Below are 17,164 nucleotides of genomic sequence, written 5' to 3' on the forward strand. Positions count from 1 at the left end.
AAACAAGATGCCCACCTCCTCATTCATCTGATAAATGTGTTAAATTGCCCAAATCCATCCATCCATCTCTTTAACCCAGTTAATCCAATAGAGCGTCATGGGCCACAAGAGGGTATTCACTAACACTGGGTATAAGTCAGTGGTCTGCCCTGGACGGGGTTCCACTGTGGCCAATGCCGATTCGCCAAACCACCTCATGTGTGTCTCACGTTCAAATGGTCTTTGCACATTTCTGTCCCTTTAGAAACTTGTACTGTGGCCAAATGACAAAGGAGCTGCACTCAAAGTCACAGAGACGGTGGCGCAGTTGTCATTGGGTGTGTGCAGCTTCTTACTGAAGTGAGCCTCAAAACAGCATTTATGTTGAAGACTGGCATGAGATTTACTTTGAAAGGTGCCATCTTGCACCCAGCCAGTCCAATAGGCCACCATGTGCTTCCTTCCTACAGATGTGTTCGCTCTAAACGGTGGCTTTACATCTGACACTTTCACAATGTAGCGCACATGCTAAAATGTTCCGATGGCTATTTTAAAAATGTGTTCTCACCATGTTCTGTGTTGGCAACATGTTCAGCAGTTTCAAACCCTGGCCCAGCCTTTGACATTGTCCACAATTCCCAATCTCCTTTCTCTGGGTACCAATGTCATCCTCCCACATCTCAAATCCTTCCAAACTAGGTCAGTTGGTGGTCCTAAGTTGGCCCGAGGCTGAGTGGTCTCCTGTAACCCCAAAGCAGAGCAAATGGACAAATGGATGGATGGATGGATGTTTAAATAGAAAGAAGCCATAAACCAACTGTGCAATGCCCAGCTCATCATGCCACCCATCCCAAAACCTGCCTGCCTCCCGGATGTTCTTGCAGATTAATATTTAAGGCCACGGACCGCTAAGACCTTGTTGCCGAGTTAATCCTCTTCATAATCAGGACAGGTCACTTACGCATAGAGATGGCCGATACGAAGATGCCTACCTTTCTGTTGCTTGCTTTCCCGCAAGAGCTTCCCGCATTTCAGCAGTTTTCGCCAACCTATGTTCTGTTTCACGTTTTGCTCTAAAATCAAAGCAGAAGTTGTTACTGCAGACAAAGGCCATGGTTCCTTAGGAGCTTTGCAGGTCTCTCCCAGCAGCATTGAGCTTTTGCTGGACCAGACCTGCACAGGATCCAAGGGCACTCCAGGGACCGCTCATGCCAGGCCATGTCAGAGCCCTGAACTCTAAAACCACAGCAAAGCCTTAAGGTGACTAAGCCAGGTGTGGTGGCCTGAATTCAGCTTAAAAAGCAAAGAAGCCACAAGGCCAAGGGGCAAACGGAAAGCACAATCTGCCACATCCAACAAGGCAGATATAGATGAGGACACACGAATGCCTGCCAACGCGCTGTGCCTGTTTGGTGTTCCATGAAGTTCTTACATGCTCACGGATTCCACAAAGGTTTCTATATTTTCCTGCAGCAGTTTTTCGAAAGCAGAGTCTTCCTCCTGCAGATGCTTTTCAAGGAGCCTTAACTTCTTCCTCTCCTTTGAAGATATTTCTTCCATTCTTTTCATTTCTGCTTTTATCTCAAATATCAGATGCTGTGGGAACAGACAAGAGCTGCGTGTTACTGAAGCAGTGCCACCGACCCTGTGCCCAGACATCATGTGCTGTAAATGGCCAGCTGTATGTCACCCCGAGGTCACTCCGAGCGGCACGCCAATATAAAGTGAGCTCGACACTCTTATGATTTTAGTGTGGTTTTATGGGCAGGTAACGTGTTCTTAGCCATCGATTATCTGACATTGTGCAAGTCTAACTTATCAATCCAAAGTCTGAGCTAATCTTGGAAGATGTGGCAGGCCACAGCTGGGTACCCTCTGGCAGCTCTCTCATTGGGCCCATTTGGGGTCATCAGCCAGCCTTCCAGACTTTGAGAGGAAACCAACGGAGGTGCTGAGGGACAAGTCGGGTAAAATTGAGACCACCTTTAGTGCGCCACACCTACGTCCTGGACACTGCCGTCCATTGTGCTCCATCACGAGGACACAAGAGCATTCAGTGCCAAGCCTGCGCTAAGTGGTGCTGAACGATAAATCCGTGGAAAAACTGAGAACATTCCCAATGAATTCCATAGCATTCATTTCAAACCTCGTACACTCGGAGGGCATTTTTTTCCAAATTCAGCCTAAGGGGTACCCCAAAATAAAGTTCTGTTATTCTGCAAATTAAGACCTGACAGATAACTTTCCAAATGTGACAGAGTTCTTTCTTGCTTATCTGCTGGTAATGTCAGAATAAAATGAGGCGCTCAGAGTAATTTTTATTTTGTGCTGTAGCACATTTCCTGCATTAATAAGGAGCGGCTGGGAATTTCACTTCTCTGACATGTCAGCTGTACCCGTGTAAAGTTTGATATTGGTAGGACAAAGGAATAAATGGCGACAGACTGTGGCACCTTGTGATACCGTCCTCATCTCTAGACGCAGATCTTTGTTACTCCACACTGGAAGGCTGAAGTCGCGTCGCTCAGAGGTAACAAAACAAGCCTTTGACCCTTTGGACATGGCAGTGTGAAGCATCCCGAGGTCTGCTCTCCTGTGCAGCGTTGACGTTCCAAATGGGCTTCTTGGGATAAAAGTAATGGCGTCACATGTCCTTCTAGGGACTGATTTATGTCATTCTACCGATGTCACTCTGCTGTCCAATTGTTGAACGTTTTTGAGTGTGCGTAATTGACGTCTGCCCTGTATGAGTCAAAGTCAACTTGTTGTCACCTATTTGGAGGACATCTCACGAAGGGCGCGGGGACTCTCTGCTCTAAGTACTTCTGTGCCATTCTGAGCGCTTTGCGGGTGTTTTGTGGACTAAGCTGTGCTGCCTGAAGGGCGCTTCTACCATTGTTTGCAGTTTTCGGATGGCTGCTCACGTATGTTCAAGATGTGGGAGAGTTTTGTTGTTGATTCTGCTGATCAAACAGTGGAATTATTATGATTTTTTTCCAGTATTTTTTATGACAATTTATCAAACATCACACTAATACTTTCATACCATATTAAAAATCAACCGTAAATATTTGAACAATTTCATTGCTATGATTGTGAAGTGGACATCCATAGCTTTCAAATGAAGTATTGTTTGTGTCAGTGTGTGGCACAATTCAGCTGGTACGACACAGCAAAAGGGGTTTGAAAACTGTTTGAATAGCAGTAGCAGCGGTGGCACGAGAGCTTAACAAATATGAGCAGAATGACAGATGGTGACGCGTCCTTTAAAGCTCAGCTACGTAGAGCTGTCCACACGATACGTGCCGTCTCTGGCACTGAGAGCGTCCTCAGGTCACCTTCTTCGGCCTCACACCTTCTGAGCACTGCAGACTTCATCCCTAAAGTAGATATGTCACGTTAAGAGGACTGCCAATGAGTCCCAACATGCCAAGTTATATGCCAGGCCATTAAAAATCAAATGTGACCTACAAGCCCATCCAGCTTGACAATCTTAAGCATCTCTATCAGAAAATATGAAAAGCTGAACTGTTTTCAAACTGATAGCTGGCAGAGTCTGACCTGGGATTTCTAGTAAAAGACATTTTTCGTAAATATTAGCTGGCTGCATACTTAGGAAATCAATTTTATTCTGACATCTATTTATAATTGTTACAATTGTCTTCTGTGTCCAATAATAGCAATAGCTTATCCCAAATAAATCTGCGAGCAGTGAACGTTTTATTTAGAAAGGCAAGATTTTTATAAAAAGAGCGACAGAGCGCATGAAAAGCAAAGCAATTCAACGTGTTCAGTGTGCCCACGAAGTGAACAGAAAGGGCTCAAGGGGTCCTTACCCGGAGGTGGAAGGCCTCCCGCTGGCAGCGCAGGTAATTGTGGGCGCTCAGGTTCTTACCTGGATGACCTGTGAAGCCAGAAGATTTTGATTATTCACATTTGGTGCTCAATGTTTTGTCATTTAAATATCAAGATAACATTTCTTCAAACTCACCACTGAAAGGAACACGTTTTGGATTGAATTTAGATTGACAAAACTAATTTGGACTTTATTGGGCCAACTTATTTGCTGTTCTGTGCTGTGGAGGGGACACCGTCATTTTGGGTCTGCAGGCCCTGCAGGATATTAAATGCAAGCTGCAATTTGCCCTTTGCCCAGATATACCATGATGACCTCTAATTGACCTCTTTGAGACCACCTAACACAGATGTGTGCCTAGAAATCAGGTGACGAGCAATGACCTTTCAATTGCATGTGCTTTGCTTGTTTTCCTTTTTGTGTGATCTAAGATTTTAGGATAGAAAGGCCAGAGCCTACACCTTCAATTTGTAGACAGGACTAAAAGGAACTTGAGATACAATAGACAAGCACCCCTGACCACATACCATGCTTTTCACATTTTTTGTGATTAAATCTGCCGACTTTTTTCAGAAAATCAAGAGGTCAGGACCTCAGTTGGCCCCCATCAGATAAACTAGACACACCAGAGAGAGCAGCAGGACTCGATCCACTTTGAAGATGCCATCCCTTCATCTGCCGCCCAGCAAGACCTCTCCTCTGATGCAGAGAGTACTTGTTCCGACTCACAAGTGAAAGGAATGACATGCCCAGGATATACGCATAGTCAAAAACAGGCAGAGATCAGAATCGGAAGTCCTAACAGTTTCTCTGCAAACCAAACTGTAGACAAGAAAAATCAAAGGTCAGAAACAAGAGCTGGGATAGGAGAACTGGGGAATTCTCTGTGGAGTTGCTAAATAAGGGATGTTACGTGCAAACGCTGATTCTTTAGACCTGCTCAGGCCGACCTAAATATGGTGACGTCATTGACTTTGAAAACTCCACAGAATTCTGTGAACTTTGCCATGGAGGTGACACATGCAAAATGGTGTGAAATGGCAGCGCCCAACTATAAAACAAAATGGTGTTACAGCAAAACATTAAACAACCTCAGAATAGCCATAAACTCTAACCTCACATTGAAAATCCCTAGAAATGACATCTGGATTGTCAACATTCATGCAGGATATCAGGTAAGAAATTTATGAAAATAATTTAATAAGAACAGCAGTTTTTACGCTTTTGGACTTTTAAGTAAGGTCATATTTGAATTTGTTATTCTCTTCTTAATCAACTAGCTTTAAATTTCTAGGTTTTGTGTGTCCAGCATAAGTGATGATAAATCCAGGACAGCTGTTAGAAAGACAGCACTTCTTCTCTGACACGCTAGGTTAGCAGGCTGAGGGAGGACGTCCCCAACAGAGGACAGCTCAGTGGGTGTAGTGCCTCATTGAGAGGTAAGTGGCAATGCCCAAGCTGTGTTTGCCAACAAAAGTGGATCATAGGTTGGTTAACTGGTGGAAGAGAAGGATAATGGGGTCTGTCCTTAGACCTCCTTACCTTTTCTGATTTATATATTAAAGATATTGATGATTCCAGAATGGTTAGTAAACTTTAGAAAGTTTCAGATGATACTAAAATTGAAGGAATGGCAGACACAGAGGAGGCAGCAAAAACAATTCCTGCCTTCTCCCAGTATGTGGATTGTAACACCCGGGGAAATAGGACTATTGACCTACTGTATGCAAACGTTAAAGATGCATACAGCGCCACCCCGCTGCCTGTGCTTGGGAAAGCAGATCATAACCTGGTTCTGCTTCAGCCTCACTACAAACCAAGAGTGAGGGTCCAACCTACAACCACACGCTCATTCAGGAAGTGGTCCCCTGAGGCAGAGCAGGCTCTGAGAGACCAGAACTACGGACTGGGATATCCTGCAGGGGTCACATAGTGAGAACATTGAGGAGGTTGTTGACTGCACTACTGACTACATCAACTTCTGTATGGACATTGTAGTTCCAGTAAGAACAGTACGCTGCTATGCTAACAACAAGCCATGGATTACAAGTGGCATCAAGGGCCTTTTGAACCAGAAGAAAAGGGCTTTTAAAAGCGGTGCTCAGCATGAGCTCAAGCGCATGCAGAAGGAACTCCGAGTCCAGCTCAGGACAGCAAAGGAGCAGTACAGGAGAAAGCTGGAGCAGAAGTTGCAGAATAACAGCATGAAGGAAGTGTGGGATGGGATGAAGATCATCACTGGCTGCAGCTCGAAGAGGGGTGCCACCATCGAGAGAGACGTGGAGAGAGCAAACCAGATGAACAACTTCTTTAACAGGTTTGACCACCCTAACCCACTCTCACTCTCACCTCGGAGTACTGCATGTTCCACCTATCCTTATGCTGATACTAGCATAGGAGAGACATCCCCACCCACAATTACAACAGCGCAGGTGAGCAGAGAGCTGAGGAGACTCTGTGCCAGCAAAGCAGCGGGTCCAGATGGAGCATCGCCACGACTGCTGAAGGCCTGTGCGCTGGAGCTGGGGAGTCCTCTACAGTGCATCTTTAACCTGAGCCTGGAACAAGGGAGAATCCTGAGGCTTTGGAAAACATCTTGTATCACCCCAGTCCCAAAGGTATCACGTCCTAGTGAGCTGAACGATTTCCGGCCTGTCGCTCTGACGTCACATGTGATGAAGACCATGGAGAGGCTGCTGCTTCACCACCTGAGGCCAAAGGTCCACCACGCCCTCGACCCTCTGCAGTTTGCATACCAGGAGAAGGTGGGAGCGGAGGATGCCATAATCTACATGCTACACCGATCCCTCTGCCACTTGGACAGAGGCAGTGGTGCTGTAAGAATTACGTTTCTAGACTTCTCTAGCGCCTTCAACACCATCCAACCTCTGTTCTTTATGGAAAAGTTTACAGAGATGGGAGTAGATTCATACCTGGTGGCATGGATTGTGGACTATCTTACAGACAGACCTCAGTATGTGCATCTCGGGAACTGAAGGTCTGACATTGTGGTCAGCAGCACAGGGGACTGTACTTTCTCCGGTCCTGTTCAGCCTATATACATCGGACTTCCAATACAACTCAGAGTCCTGCCACGTGCAAAAGTTCACTGACGACACTGCTATCATGGGCTACATCAGGAGTGGGCAGGAGGACGAGTATAGGACCTAATCAAGGACTTTGTTAAATGGTGCAACTCAAACCACCTACACTTGAACACCAGCAAAACCAAGGAGCTGGTGGTGGATTTTAGGAGGACCAGACCTCTCATGGACCCCGTGATCATCAGAGGTGACTGTGTGCAGAGGGTGCAGACCTATAAATACCTGGGAGTGCAGCTGGATAATAAATTGGACTGGACTGTGTCACAGTTTGAGGCCCTTGTCGTCCTCTTGAACCCTCTGACTCGACTCCAGACACCAGGTAAAAATCCAAATATGACTTTTATTTGAACAATACACTGCACAAAGCACCCTCCACTCCACAATACTCATAAATCAATAAACAATACAGTAATCAATCCTCCACACTCCCAGACACTTCGCCACCCTTCCTCCCAGCTCAGCTCAGTGTACTGTTTTCCCAGAGTCCTTTATATAGTCCATGACCCGGAAGTGTTTCTCCCTTCTGTCCATGTGATCATGAACACTTCCAGGTCAGATAAAAAGCTCCTTTCTTCAACCTGGAAGCACGTCGTTTCCTCTTGTCATGTGATCATGACGCACCTCTGGGTTATAGGGCAAGTAAGAGTCCGGCAGCCTCCCCACAGCGACTCCTGGTGGTCCCCATGGTATCCAGCAGGGCTGTGCATATAAACTACAAAGTCCATGAGTCCCTGCTGGAATTCGGGGAATGTCCACGCTGTTGGGAGAGCTCCACCTGGCGGCCTGGGGGTGAGGGCCAGAATATTTAGCTGGCCACCCACCACAACTGCCAATACTGATGCTCTGTGCAAGAAAGGACAGAGCCGACTATACTTCCTTAGAAGGCTGGCGTCCTTCAACATCTGCAATAAGATGCTGCAGATGTTCTATCAGACGGTTGTGGTGAGTGCCCTCTTCTACAAGGTGGTGTGCTGGGGAGGCAGCATAAAGAAGAAAGATGCCTCACGCCTGGACAAACTGGTGAGGAAGGCTGGCTCTATTGTTGGCATGGAGCTGGACAGTTTGACATCTGTGGCAGAGCGACGGGTGCTAAGTAGGCTCCTGTCAATCATGGAGAATCCACTGGAGCCACTGAACAGGATCATCTCCAGACAGAGGAGCAGCTTCAGTGACAGACTGCTGTCACCGTCCTGCTCCACTGACAGACTGAGGAGATCGTTCCTCCTCCAAACTATGTGACTCTTTAGTTCCACACGGGGGGGGGGGGGGGGGGAAACGTTAACATTTAACATTATACAAAGTTATTGTCTGTCTGTATACCTGCATTGTTATCACTCTTTAATTTAATATTGTTATTATCAGTATGCTGCTGCTGGGGTATGTGAATTTCCCCTTGGGATTAATAAAGTATCTATCTATCTATCTATCTATCTATCTATCTATCTATCTATCTATCTATCTATCTATCTATCTATCTATCTATCTATCTATCTATCTATCTATCTATCTATCAATTCAGAATCACTTGGAGAAACTTCAGAAGCAGACAAGCACTTGTAAAATGCAGTTTAATGCTGAAAACGTGACCAAAGGGAATGTCAACTATAAATTCAAGATGGAAGACACTGAGCTAAAGGAATCAATCTGTGAAAACAATTTAAGTTTCATCATCTAAGCCAAAATTATTTAAAAAGAGAAATAAAATATTAGGTTATACAGTAAAAACTGCTGAGTAAAAATCAAGGGATGTTATGCTTAGACTACTGAATAGAATGCATTGGTAAGACCACAACTGGAATGTTATGTACAGCAGTGGTCACCATGTAACTAGAAAGACATAGCAGCACTGTAAGCTGTGCAGAAGAAAGCAGCCAGACGTGTCATGGAACTTAAGGACATGTCCTACTGTAACAGACTCGGAGAATTCATTCAACTGGTTTAGTCTGAGACTGAGTGGAGACCTCATCAGGTAATCAAAAGAGTCACTAAAGTTTAAAAAGTAAAGTTCTTTCAACTAAACAATGAATGACATACTTGAGGACACCAGTGGAAATCAAGGGGCAGGGCATTTAGTCTGGAACAAACTATTGAACCATATAATTAAAGCAAAAACCCTCTATGAATGACATGAGATATGGAGACACCTTAGCTATTTGCTAGAAAAACAAGTTTGATGGACTGAATGGTCTCCTTATGTTTGTCAATTTTTTATGTTTGGGTTATTCTCAGGGTGGCCTGTGTGCTGTTCATGCTAAGGTTAGTGAGCTCCTGTGTGAGGCATCACTCATAATGGTGTTAAGGTCCGTGTCTGTGTGTGTGTTAAGCTTAGGGTGCGAGAGTAGACCCTCCGATAATAAAGTGGTCGAGTTGCTTGAACCAAAGGGTGATACAGGAGGTTACTCACTCACTTTTCAAATGACTTAGCAGAGGTCCATCGCTTTCAGCCTCAGAACTTTTCTTTTCTGGTTCTGTTGTCTTTCTGAAGGATGTAGAATGGGCACGAATTCTTGTTAAAAAGGTGCTTTTGAGCTCCGCTGGTAAACTTTTGTAAAACTTCCTCTCCTAAGTGAAGGAAATTCATGTATTTACTTTTGTTATTGATTTTATTAAAAGCAAGTAACATTCCATGCAATCAAGTCAAATTTAACAAGACTCAGTTCAATACAACCCCCCCACAGAAGAGGAAGAGAGGAAGGCCAACAGCCCGAGTAAAACTTTAAAATCTTACATCTTACATCTTGTCTGAAGAAGGGGCCTGAGTTGCCTCGAAAGCTTGCATATTGTAATCTTTGTAGTTAGCTAATAATAATAATAATGTCATTTTGCTTGGCTTTTCTCTACATTCATAATGGCTAACACAGTACAACACCCTAGTACTACATACATTAGGCATAAATAGCATATTAGCATAAATAGCCATAAAAGTAATTAATAGCTTCTGAAGCATTAGATTTAACATAAATTAGAATGTCAAGCAAATAGTTAAATAAAAAAATATTAGCCATATTGCATTATTTTTAAGCTTGGATCAGAATTACCAATTTGGGAAAGGAAGGACAGGAAAAGAATGATGCACAGAAACTCCCCAAGGACTGAAGAAGGGGGGACCAGGAGCTCCTGTGTTCAAGGCTAGGAAGCTGAAGAACGATTCTACTGACTTAATATAGAAAAAATGGTTCTGGTAGGCACGTAAGAAGCCAGCTGGAACAGTGAGTGAGCAGAAACAGCAAAAGGAAGATGATGTAATGTATGGAAAGTAAAATTAGTGTATTCATGTATTAGCATAAATAAATATAGACAAATATATAAGCATTAACCTTAGTATAGATATTAATGCAAGTCAGGACTGTCAAGCGGATGATTAAATAAAAGCACATGCCATATTTCTTTTTAATTAAAGCTTAGCTTTGACCACCAAATAGGCTAAGAAGAGAAAATGACGAGAGGAAGCCCATATATGGAAGAAAGGCCTTGGCCAGTGAAAGAAATGAGCAAAACAGAAAGTAAAATTAACAACAGACAGTAGAAATACTGGGGGGCAGCTGCAGGGTGAAGTCAGGAGATAATAACGGTTCCCATGGGAACTCCAGGTATCGGCCGGACAGGAGCAGCGGGGAGTCCGAGAAAAAGAGCGGATGAGCTAATATGAGCGAGGTCGGAGTGATAAGAAGTGACTATATAAGTTTGGAGATTTGAACTGTTCAGGGCTCAGCTCAATTTGGCTGTATTGGGTTGAGTCCATGTTATTATTAGGGTTATTTTATTGCAATAAAACTATAGACTCTGTTTGCCTATCCTCTGAGTGCTAATAGCCTTCATTTCAGGTAAAAAGCCTTCTGGTGACAATTTTTCGCCACAACAATTGTCACTTTCAAGACACACAAGCAAGAATTTCACTAAACTGTGGACACAACAATGACCTTGAGCTTTATGTCCCAGGACTCTACATTTTCATTTAAGATATTTCAGTTTGTGTTACTCCTAAATTATCCTGAGGTTAATTTAGTTTCTATGATTATTGCATCAATATGCAATGTACTACTGTATCTAAATTTATAAAGGTCTCTCAGCCTACACTTAATGAAAAGAACAATACAGAAATAAAGTGAAAATTGAAAAAAGAAAAAGAAATGTAAGTATGTCGGATGTAGATTCTATTTTTTCTGGTAAATTGTAGATTCTCTGCTGGGCAGATACATATTCTCCATAAATAACAACAAAGAGCGCAGCTCTCACATACTCGCCATTGCTGCTTTCTTTCTTGGTCTCTGTAGTTCACCATTCTTTTATCCAAAGGAGTGACAAATGGATTTCGGTCTCCTTCATCTAAAAAACACAATTGGGGATTTTGTGGTTACCCAGTCACCTGACTGCTTGTCCTTTCTGCCCACACCACTCTTGACTTGACCTCTAGTCCCTGCCCTTCTGCTGCTTTGATTTAAAGGACCATAAGGTACAAGCACCATCATTATTTGTAGAACAGGCAGAGCACAAGGAGTCTTGTCTTAAATTTGAGCCAAGTACTCAAATGGATGACCTTTTGGTTACCCAACTCTTTGCAGACTCCATAACAATAAATTGACAACTGGAATGAGACAAGGATGAAAAAAGTAATTCTAAAAAATAATAAAAAAGTAAATTATGCCTAAACAAAAACTATTCAATGGTTTGAGATTATGCATTAGTCACTTGTTGTCATGATTATTTCAAGAGGAGAGAAAGGGTTACACAGTGGGTTGTGCAATATTAATTAGTATCCGTTCTTGAGAGAGTCTGAAGGACATACCATTAGACATTACACACTGCGACCCACTAAAGTGGACCCATCACTATCTGGAGACAGGACAAGGCGTTTATTGAAATGGTACCCACATGTTGTACCCCGTTGTTGCTCCTCATTCACCTGAGCTTTCTTGTTCTCTTTCTCCAAATCTGATCACTCATCTGTGTTCCTACTTCCAGTTTACAAGCAGACGTGTAAGCACACATAGCGGAGTGTAAGGGAGGCGCAGGCCACAGGCTGTTTTGAAGAGTCCACCTGAATTGGCTGACATAGTCATGGATGATCACAGATTCTGTGTTGAATAATGTTTGTGTATGCCTGCTCTAACATTGGGTGATGTTCACAACTATAAGAAATCCAGGCAAGAACTACAAAAAGCTCCTAATGCTGTTAAGTGACGAGAATAAAAAATGATTCAGCAAGTGAAATTCTTGCCATATGTGGATAGAAGTACAGGTGGTAACAGAATACAAACCCCTGATTTCTACGCTCACTTGGAGACTGCTGACTCAACATGAGAGGCAGAGTTTCTATGAAGTCGGCCATATTCTTAGTATTAAAACTTAAAATGGGTTAATGCACGCAAACGTCACAAAGGCATCTGTTCAGGCCTGCTTCAGATATGCTGCCTCCCACCATCACAGGGTTTGTGGCTAATAAATAAAGTGGACCCCAGCTGTTATTTGATCTGCTGATGGTACTGAGGCTTCTCAAAGAAGAATAAATGGGGGGACTGAACTTCCTGCTCTGCCCAGGTTATACCTGTAACTTGCCACACTGGACTGATTCAATGGCATAATAAAGCATGGCACAGTGGAACTTAAGTATGGGATTCAGGATTGGAATTGGAAAACTGGCAAAGTTGTGGTTGATATAAACAAGTTGAGAAACATTGGATTGGTTTATCATGTCCTTCCATTTGTACATCAAGGGGTGACATGTTGTCTTGAGACTGGCATTTGGATTTTGAAAAAAAAGACTATGTACACTCCACAGTGTTTTTTCATTTCATTTATAATGACGTCTATAATCATACATCCATTTATTTCCTGTCCTGCTGTTTCATAATGGCATGCGGGTGAATGGGATGCTGGTCCATGACAGGGCATACTCTCACTAAAACGGGGCCAGTTTAGAGGACCCAATTAATCTGTCGAAGACAACACAACGTTTAACTTTGCTTTGACCAATGCCAATGGCCTAAATTATTATTACTATTGAATCACCTGCAGTCAGCTCTGGGGCATGATGGTTTTCTGGTGCTTTTACTGGAACACTAGAATTAAGGTGAATTGATACAAACTCTGATTGATGTTTCCTCATCATTGCAATATTTCAGAAAGGCCCTGTTTTGATGATTTCTGCACTCTATTTGGTTCTTGTGTTATCAAAGGAGCAGCACACTGATGCAAAGGAACTGTAACGGGTCCTGAGGGGTGTCTTGTTATACAAATAGCAAGCTAACCATTTTGAAACACTGAATTTAGTTGCTTAGACTTGTAGCTTAGTGAAATGTAATAAAGAGACTAATTGATGAAAACAATGCTGTGTGTGCAAAGAGTTTAAGGCAAAGTTGAGAAGAAATAATCTCAGACAAAAAAAGGAGCAAGCAGAACAAAGTTATAACCTTGGAGTCCTAATATCGTCTTCATGCGATTCTGGACTCGAAAAAGCTGGCTTTTTGAAGCTGACCCTTCCAAGTCAGAAATGGGAGTATGTCTGCAATAAACTTGCTCATGAAGGTCCAAAAAAGCATAAGAAGAATTTAAAAATAAAGAAAACACATCACAGTAGGAAGCTTTGATGATGTAAAATGGAATGGAATGGCAGTAATGGAACATGACTAATGCAAAGACAAAGAAACCACAAGCATTGAATAGGAGTTGAGTGCACGGTGTGCACAAGCGCAAAAGCAACTCCTGAAAAGCAACAAGTGGATGTAACTAGGAGACCAGCTTACTCTGAGGAAGAATCGAACAAGTGACAAGTCCTCACTCTTTTACCAGAGTAGACACCGAAACGTGAAGTAAGCTAAGCACGCACACATAGGCGCACACCTGCAGCAATGAGGACGATCACAGCAGTGACAGCATGATGAACAGCACTGCCTTCTGGGCACCGACAGCTAAATGAAAATGCAAGAAATCAAAGAAGTGAATGATAAACAATATAAATACTGTCTTCAAATGCCTCTTTTTGAATATGTGTCAGGAAAACACATAGGATTTAACAGTAGTTTCATACACAATAACCAAGCATAATATTAAATACACAATCTGACAACAAAACCAAATGTATTTTTTTGCTGAATTGAAAATGACTTAATTCAGAACAGATCACAATTAATAAGAGCTTCATTTAGACAACCAGTCATTTGTTACCTGAGTCAGTAGAAGGCATTTTAGAAATGGAAGATGTTGATTTTGTTGAACTTTCCATTTTCTTTTATAAGCTAAGACGCTGATTTTCTGGAACTTTCCATTGACTTTCAGAATGAAAGTGCACTCTTCAAAAAATCAACCTGCTACATGGCAAACCTGCAAGGCAAATCAGAAAGAGCATCCACATCATAGAAAACGTGTCAGAATGTCAGTCCCATTCCACCTTAGGTCTGGCTGGACACGTCGGTCATTGGAATCTTTGGTCAAATGTCCTCTGTATTTAAATATTTAGTCTTACAATCCTTTCTGCACCCAAAGTCATGCTGGTGAGGGGGAACTGTGGGGAGGAGAAAACCTCAGCCGCTTACTAGGAACAGCACCCTCAGTCTGTAGAGTTCTGCCAGTAACAGACACAGTTTATCTGGATCTGGTTTCCTTATCACCAATAACTGTTGAATTCTAATGACAATATAAAAATCAGTAATCATTGGAATCAAGTATTATTTTAAAATATTTTAAATTGTTTACAGGAATCATTAGAATTTACAGAAGATTTACTGACTGGTAACATATGTGCTCATCAAGGTGGGAATTCACAATATAGCTAAATAGAAAAGAGCACCACAGGGTTGTTGGCGAATCTGCCAATGATGCACAAAACGTACTTGCATTTATAATGAAAATATTTAAATATCCAATTAATGAGAAACATTAAAATATGTACATGTGAATTGGTTAGCAATGCTGGCACTTCAAATCTGAGATTAATCCTGTAATGTTAGGAGTACATTTGTCTTTTATATCATTACCTTTTTGTCAAAACATGCTGCTACCATGTGTGGAGTATTAATGTTATATCTGTATATCTGTCATCTTTATGAAATGATGCCAACCTTTTCGTGTAGGCATGGAGTCAACATTCAGAAGCGATTCACAATCTATGCCTTCCACTGCCTCCTCAGGACTGGCACAATTAAAAGGTACAACTGATTTTTCTATATTTCTTCTGGATTAGTCCAATTTATAAGGCATCTAGAAACATAAAACTATCAGAACGTTTTACCAAACTCCATTTTTAAATGCAAGACTTTTGAACCTCAATACAAGGAGAAACACAGTTAGAAAAGAGAAGTAATTTCTGATGCATTCTGCATTTTTCAACACATGTTCAATCCCCCACTTTCCTGATTTGGTACAATCCAACATGTCCTGTAAGCAGAGCCTCTGGAGCCACAGAGCTGAGGGACACCAACAGCAAAATAAAGAAGAAAAATAACTCAGTAACTTGAGAAAACATTAAGAAACTGCAAAAGTGAAATATACAGAGATATTTAACAAGGCAGCCAAAGCTCACTGAGAAACATTTTAAACTAATTTCAATTTTTCTCTGGGGGGGGGGGCTCTTTTTGAGATATTTTGGTAAGCTACAATCATTCCCATAGTACACATTAAAAGAATATAACCCTAAAACATCTTCAGAATAAATCAGTGCATATAAGGGGCACAGCGGCTCAGATCAGACCAAGTATAAATGTAACAGAAGTCTGTAGAGTGAGGAGGACCGGGACAAAAGTCTACAGGGACATGGAGGAATCACACAAAATCCAGGAAGCTGTGAATGCAACGAGCCGACGTTTGTCTGGAGCTTTAACCAATGAATTAAGTCTAAATAGAGCGACCCAAGGTTAATTCAGGCCAAATCCATTAAACTAGGATTAAATCTTATGAAATTCAGTTAGTTAATAGTTGAATCAATTAAACTTGGCCTACATCCTGTCAATAAGGATGGTTAGGGTTAAACTCATAGAATTAGTGGAGGTTAATATTCAATGTAGGTAAAGAATGGTTGATTTTAATGGATAAAATTAAATCCATACAAATAGGTGTTAGGGTACCAAGGACGTTCATGGACGTGGGCACCATGAGTGGCCAAGTTTTGTTGCAGGGCTGCTCTTCTAATACCCTTTAATTATTTACATTGTATGTTGACTTGAATCAGCATTCGTAGAAGGCTCTTTATTTTTTTCATTTGCTATCTATAATAATAAAAGGCAAAGCCCTCACTGACTGACTCACTCACTGACTGACTGACTGACTGACTCATCACTAATTCTCCAACTTCCCGTGTAGGTGGAAGGCTGAAATTTGGCAGGCTCATTCCTTACAGCTTACTTACAAAAGTTAGGCAGGTTTCATTTCGAAATTCAAAGCGTAATGGTCATAACTGGAACATATTTTTTGTCCATACACTGTAATGGAGGAGGCGGAGTCACGTATCGCGTCATCACGCCTCCTACGTAATCACGTGAACTAAAAACAAGGAAGAGATTTACAGCACGAGTCACACGCGGGAACGAAGGTAAATGACGTTAATTTTTGACTGTCTTTTAATACTGTGTAAGCATACATATTAACACATGTGCAATTAGACGTGTGCATTTACGGGGTGATTTCTCAGGCTTAAAAGCTCACCTTTTATCAAACGCGGGAACAAAGGTAACTAACGTTCTTCACTGTCTTTTAATACTGTGTAACCATACATATTAACACATGTGCAATTAAACGTGTGCATTTACGGGGTGATTTCTCAGGCTTAAAAGCTCGCCTTTTACTAAAAAGGTAAATGCAAAACTATTTTCAATCAGTTTATTGAAACGCTCCCGTTAAGGATTGCAATAACATATTCGCGAGATAAAAGAACGAAGTAGGGGGAAATGGAGGAACAGCCGGAAACAGCGAAGAGCAAAAAATTAATTAAACAATTGAGAACGGAGCGAGTGAAGCATACAAGCATGTTCATAAGGGAAACAAAGCACGGTGTAAAACGTAAGTTTAAATTAAGTTTATAGAAACGCTCCCGCTGCGGATTGCAATAACATATTCGCGAGATAAAAGTTTAATGAGAAGACACGAGGTATAAACGAACCACACGCCGTGGCGCAACGTTAAGGGCAACAGTTTCAACCATTCTATGATCTGCTTCTCGCAACTGAAAGACGGCACATGGCGGATGTTAGCCGACTTGCTGACCGCAACGTTAGGGGCTTCAACTATGGCGCTG

This window comes from Erpetoichthys calabaricus, chromosome 9 (genome assembly GCF_900747795.2).
Source record: "Erpetoichthys calabaricus chromosome 9, fErpCal1.3, whole genome shotgun sequence".
NCBI lineage: Eukaryota > Metazoa > Chordata > Cladistia > Polypteriformes > Polypteridae > Erpetoichthys > Erpetoichthys calabaricus.